This window comes from Humulus lupulus, chromosome 7 (genome assembly GCF_963169125.1).
Source record: "Humulus lupulus chromosome 7, drHumLupu1.1, whole genome shotgun sequence".
NCBI lineage: Eukaryota > Viridiplantae > Streptophyta > Magnoliopsida > Rosales > Cannabaceae > Humulus > Humulus lupulus.
In genome coordinates this window covers 184,179,917-184,187,166 of record NC_084799.1, presented here as the reverse complement: position 1 = coordinate 184,187,166, position 7,250 = coordinate 184,179,917, and positions in this window count along the sequence as shown.

The window sequence follows — 7,250 nt, the reverse complement described above, 5'->3', positions numbered from 1 at the left end:
CTCTGGTCATGACGGAGATTCGGCCAAAACCCATTCTGACTCCTCAGAATCCCCTGTTGTGCTTGCACCCAAGAAGAAAAGCAAAGGATGGTTCTAGGTCTCATCTTCTCAAAAATCTCCTCGGTCCAAAGGGTCTAATCGTTCTGATTCCACTCCAAAGGCCTCGTCTGTCGTGGGTTCCACTCCACGTTCCAAGTTTCGGTCGAAGGTAAAGAAAATTCCTCCTCCTTGTTCCTCTTCTGAATCTGACCCATCTACAGATTGTGTTCCCTCTGATGATGATCTGCTTGAAGAAGATCCCTCGCTTGATGAAAATGTTGCCTCAGAAGCCGAGTCTAACCCATCAGAGGACCCTCCTATTTCTCCAAAGGGCAAGAAATCTGTGAAAATTCCAGAGATTCGTACCACGTCTCCTGTGGGTCCCAAAGTCTCTCCAGGTTCATCCTTTAAGGCTCACTCTTTGAATTTCTGTTTCAATGACAATGAGAAAAATATGAAGCATTATGTGCATCGTGATTTTATCTGTGAGAACTTTTTTTCCTTTTCTGCCCATAGAGTGTTTGGGGTCATTAAGAATATTGAGGATCGGGGGTGGTTAGGTTCTTTAACTAGGTTGGATGGTTTTGTTCCTCGAGTTGTTCAAGAATTCTATGCTAATCTCAATGATGATCTGTTTGATAGCAAGTCTTTTATGTTTGGTCAAGTTTATGTTCGGGGGCATTGGTATTTGTTTAGTGCTGCTAAAATAGCCAAGGTTCTTAATTTGCCCCCTATTGTTAACAATGTTGCTATGGAATTCAACAAAGATACGATGTTATCTGAATTGGTGGGACAGAATATGGTTTGGGAACCTCACTCGGTACTCAAAGTGACAGATCTTACTCATTACTATGCCATGCTTCACAAATTTTCCATCAACAGTTGGATTCCCACCACTCATGCCTCCACCATTACTTTTGACACGACTTTCTTTCTGTACAAAGTCGGGACTGGTCTCCAAGTTGATCTTGCCACTCTCATTTTTGATCAGATCACTGCCTTAGGAAAAGCAAAAAAGAAAGGCCAATATTTGGTGTTTCCTCATTTGATCTACAAGTTACTTGACTCTCAAAAGTCTCTTCGATTGGAATATGAAATCTTGACACCTCCCACTGCCGGTCCAGACGACAAACTCAAGAAGGAACCCTCATCAGTAAAGGAAACTAAAGGGATTGCTCTCAAGGATGGCGATGCTGATTCTGTCACTACTGAACTTGCTGGTGTCAAGGCCACTCTGGAATCTGTTCAGACAGAAGTGTTCAGTCTCAAGAGTTGTCTCTCGACCATGATGTCTCACTTTGCTGCGGGTCCTTCCAAATGAGGCCATTGGGTTTTATTTTGTTTTGCTTCTTTTTGGTTTCAATAAATTGTAAAAGAACGATGTTTTAGTGTCTTTTCTTTTGTTTTATTTCTGTTACTCCTTTGGCTTATTGCTAGACAACAAGGGGGAGTAAGAAGGTTCATTTTGATCAGTTTATCTTGTTTTGTGTTTGTGATCCTTGTTTCATTTGAGATGCTTTTCGCAGGGGGAGTAATTCCATTACTATTTGCTCTAACATGTTTTGTCTTTGCAGGATCTTTCAAAATAAACTCTTAAAATATTTTTGTCTATCAAGTTGCCAAAGGGGGAGATTGTAAAATCTTTTTTTGGCTAAACTTTAATTTAGACAAAATATTTTAAAATGTTTAAAGAAAATTAGTAGCATATCTCCATATTGATTTTCAGATTAATTAACAATATTTTCAACTGATTTTGTAATGTGAAAATATCTTTAAGTGTGAATATATTTGTTGCCTTATTTATAAAAAATAATCATTTTTTGGTAAAAATATATTGTGCAAATATCTTGAGATTATTTTAAGGGATTATGTGGGATTATGTCTATTCTGAAATAAAGAAGGTGTCGAAAATGAATATAGTCAAAATAAATGACCATGTTCATTCTGCCAGATAAAACTGATTACGTTGCTGACTCATTAGTTTTATTTTCTGTCGTCGCAGAATTCATCTGGCTGGCTGATTTCCTAAATCAAAGTAATTCGCAAATTGATTTCAAAGATACCAGAAAATGATGGCCTTGGACGATTTTCCTGCCTATAAATATCTTGCCAAAGCCTTTGGAATTTTCACCTCTTCCATTTTGAATATTTGTAAACATTATGTTATTTTGAAGAGTGACTTTATTTGTAGAGATTAAGTTTGTTGACCTTAATCTTTGCGAGAGTGCTGAGTGTACTCGTGGATATTTATTTAGTCCATTGTAAACAGATAGTGTCTATTGTGAACGTGTTCATAAGGATCTTCGGGAGAGGATTTTATCTAAGTCTCACTTCGGGAGGAAGTGTGCACTCGCTATTCTTTGAAGGGAGTTCAAGAGAATCGACGTTTTATCAAATCAGATTCGTAGAGAAGAGTACAACAAGATTGCGACAATAGTTTAAGAGGGAGTCTTACATTGTTTAAGTCAATGCTTTTGTACACATTGTTTCTTTACTAATTGGTTTATTCTCTGGGCGTGGCCCCAGGGAGTAGGTTATCCGAAAGGGTTTCTGAACCATGTAAAAATTCAGTGTGTTCTTTATTTTTGCACTGTCTATTTATTATGTTCAGTTTCTGTCGTGACAAGTTCGGATTCTGTCCCGACAGAATTACTATCTGTGTAAACAGTTAATTACCATTCCGCATTTTAATTAATTCATGGTTTAATTAATTTGGTAATTACTAAAAACATAATTTCAGTCTTAGTCGCTTTTTTATTTTAATCAGAATTATTTCCTTTTAGTGAAGAAAGTAATCTTTTTCGTCTTATATCATTTTCATTTTTTCTTACATTTTACATTTTCTTATTGTTTTTCTTTAATTGTGTTATTTTTTACTTTGTTATATTCTTGATATTCTGCCTAAACAGAGAAATAATTAAAAAAAATGAATATTTTTTTTAAATTGCCAATTATTTTGTTTGTATTTATTAATTTTAATAGGAATTATATAGATTGAAAATATATAATAATATCTTAAATTATTATGTAATTTTCGTTAGATTTTATTAATAAAATTAAATAATTTTCCATTTGAAAAAAGTAATTATTTTTAATATATATAGAAGATCTATACTGTTGTAAGTTTTATTTATGCTAAAACTCAACGAGCCCATTTGGGTAATAATTTGTAAATTATCATTCAACAAGTATTCAAATATTTCTTACATTTTTTTTGTAAAAAAAAAAATATATTTTATACATTTTACAAACCAAAATATAAAAAATTATAAGCTTAATTATAGTTGTTACTAAAAGGCACGTGTCTTTACTAATATATATATATATATATATGTCTATGGACTTCATTTTAAGCCTTACTGGTGGGGCTCTCAGTGTTCTCGATTCGTGAACAGTTTTCGGTGCATTTTTTTATGACTGTGTATATTGTAGCTCTTTAGAGCATCCTGCAAATTTTCAGAAAATTCTGAATAGTTTACATCACCGAAAACTAAGTTCAAACATGTTGTTTCACGCGTGACTAATTTTTTTTATACGCGTGGAAAGCGACATGTTTGAACCTAGTTTTCGGCACTGTAAACTATTCGGATTTTTCTGAAAAATTGCATGATGCTCTAAATAGCTACAATATACACGGTCATAAAAAAAAATCCCGCCGAAAGCTATTCACGGGTCAAGAAACACTGAGAGCCCTACCGGTAGGGCTTAAAGTGAAGCCCCTATAAAAAAACTCCCCTATATATATATACATACATACATACATACATACATACATACATACATACATGGGAAGCTTTACTTTTTCCCCATGGATACATTTTTTATTTTCGAATAAATTATGACCCAATTTTTTTATATGACAGTATATGTACATGATAGTTCTAGTAGGTATCCCGTTAATTTTCATAAAATTTCAAATAATTTACAGTGCCGAAATTAAAAGAATACGATCCCTGCATTTTTTCTTCATTAGTTGATAATATATACAATTGTTATGCCTACAAGTTAGGCTAAGAAAGAGGAAATAGTTTGATTTACAACGGAATGATCTTGTAAATTAAATATACAATACTTACATTAAAAAAAATAATAATTACATATATTCTATCACACCCCCGCAGTCGAAGCAGAAGGTTGGTGAACGCTGAGACTGTTCTGAAAGTCATCAAAAAGTTTGCACGGGAGCCCCTTGGTAAAAATGTCAGCAATTTGATAACGTGACGGAACATGAAGGACACACTTCACCATGTTTCATCTTTTCACGAACAAAATGAATGTCCATCCCAATATGTTTAGTGCGTTGATGTTGTATTGGATTTCCGGAGAGGTATATTGCACTCACATTATCACAGTATACAAGCGTTGCCTTATGGACCGGACAATGAAGTTCCAGGAGTAAATTACAGATCCAGCAGGATTCTGAGACAACATTAGCAACCCCTCGTCGCTCGATATTCAACATCTGCACTTGATTTAGACAATGTGGGTTGCCGTTTAGAGGACCATGAGATGAGGTTTTCACCGATGAATAGACAATAACCAAAGGTGGAGCGACGCGTGTCAGGACAACCACCCCAATCAGCATCCGTATAAGAGAGGAAAGAGTCAAGTGTAGACTTATACAAATGCAAACCATAATTAATTGTTCTGTGAACATAGCGTAGTATACGCTTTAGTGCAGCCATGTGTTCGTCCTTTGGATCATGCATATGTAAGCATACCTGTTGAACCGCATAAGAGATATCTAACCTAGTAAAAGTAAGATATTGCAAAGCACCAGCTAGACTGCGATATTTAGTTGGATCCTCATAAGGCTTGCCAGTAGAAACACTGAGTTTTCCCTTTGTGTCAACAGGAGTGGGACAAGGCTTGCAACCTGCCATGCCTGCTCTTTCAAGTATTTCCTCGGCATATTTTTTTTGTGAGAGAAAAAGATCATGAGCAGTCTGGGTTACTGCAATACCCAGAAAATAACTTAACTGACCCAAATCCTTCATTGCAAACTCGGAACTGAGAAGAGACATGATAGATAATCTAAGAGCATCAGAGGAGGCTGTGAGAATTATATCATCAACATATAATAAAATATAAGCAATGTCAGATCAATTTTTGTAAATGAACAATGAATGATCAGATACACTGTGAGAGAAAATAATAGTAGCCACATAATCTGTAAAGTGTTGATACCAGGCACGAGGGGCTTGCTTAAGACCATAGATTGATTTCTTCAACAAGCAGACATAGTCGGGATGAACTGCATCCTTGAAACCCAAAGGCTGATGCATATAAACAGTTTCAGATAGATTACCATGAAGAAATGCATTTTTGACATCCAAGTGATGAATGGCCCAAGATTTGGATAAGGCAATGCTCAAAATAGTACGAATAGTGGTCGGTTTAACAACCGGGCTGAAAGTCTCATCACAGTCCACTCCAGCTTGCTGAGACCTACCATCACCTACAAGACGAGCTTTATGCCTCTCAAAAGAACCATCAGATTTCTTTTTATGTCTAAAAATCCACATTGAACGAATAACATTAACATCAGATGGATGAGGTACTAACTCCCACGTCTTATTTTTAATAAGAGCATCATATTCATCCTGCATGGCCAATTTCCAATTCAGGTCATGAAGTGCACTTACGGGGTTACGGGGTATGGGAGAGATAGAGGTAGTGGTCAAGAGGGCACTTAAGTTATGGTATTTGCGGTTGGGCTTGTGGATACCATGCTGACTCCTAGTTCCCATTCGGTGGACTGGAGGAGTTCGAATGAAGGTGGTGGAAATCGGACTGGGTGGAACGGATGCTGTGGTGGGCGTGGCAGTAGGAACAGAGGAGCGAGTGGGCTGGGAAGTGGGCTAGGGGGTTTGCTGTGGTGCAGCACGGGCTGGGGGGGGGGGGGGGGCGGAGGTGTGTGTGGGTGAGGAGGCTGAAGAAAAGGGAGGCTCAGTAGGTGATGTGGGTGGCTGAGTCTGCGGATCTAATGGAGTAGGTGCATGCAATTGATGAAGGATTTGGGGATGCAAAACATCATCTAAAAATTCATAGGATGTAGGAGAGGGAGTATGAAATGTCGAAAAAGGAAATTTAGATTCATCAAAAATAACATGTCCGGAAATAATAATTTTTCGATTCGAAATATCATAGCATTTATAACCCTGATGGTTTGACGAATAGCCTAAGAAGAAACATGGAGTGGAACGGGCTTGTAATTTGTTGATTGTGGTGGAAGGAAATAAAGGGTAACACAAACATCCAAAAACTCGAAGATGGGTATAATCTGGAGTTTTTCCATAAAGAATTTGAGTAGGAGAGTAGAAGCGTAATGTCTTTGAAGGAAGAATATTCAAGAGGTACGTTGCCATTTCGAGAGCATGAGGCCAAAAGGAGGGTGGAATGGAAGCATGAGCAAGTAAAGTATGAATTATGTTATTGATAGTTTTTATTTTTCGTTCGACTTTACCATTTTGAGGAGAGGTATGTGGACAGGAGAAGCGAAAATACATACCATTCAATTCACAAAATTTCTGAAAGGGACCATTGCCATACTCACGACCATTATCACATTGAAATTGTTTAATTTCTCGTTCAAATTGAGTTTTGATATATGTTCTAAAGGATAAAAAGATAGAATAAACTTGAGATTTTCTAAACATAGGAAAAGTCCACAAAAAATTACTATAATTATCAAGAAAAAAAGCATAGTAACAATGACCGGATAAGCTTAATATAGGAGATGTCCATAAATAACTGTGAATTATATCAAATGGCATAATAGTAAAAGAACGAGAGTCATTAAATGGCAACTTAATGTGTTTTCCAAGAGGACAAGATTCACACAAAAAAATTGCGAGCCTTGTTATATTTAATCAAATTGCTACTACGAAGAGAATTCAAAATGACATTTCCAGGGTGCCCTAAACGAGAATGCCACAAATAAAAAGAAAAAACAAGAAAAGCAGAAGGCGAAGCAGAAGGTGGTGGGGCTCAAAGGTTGGTGAAGGGATAGAGATCGACTGAGCTATTACATCTCATTAGGTGTTGCCCCATCTGTAAATCCTTCATAGAAAATCCAAATGGATCAAATTCAACAGACACCATATTGTCATTAGTAAATTTCGAACTGAGATGAGATTTTTAATAAGTTTAGGGGATGTAACACATTTTTAAGGTTCAAGGGTGGATTTGTTTGGGTTAGTGAGGCACTT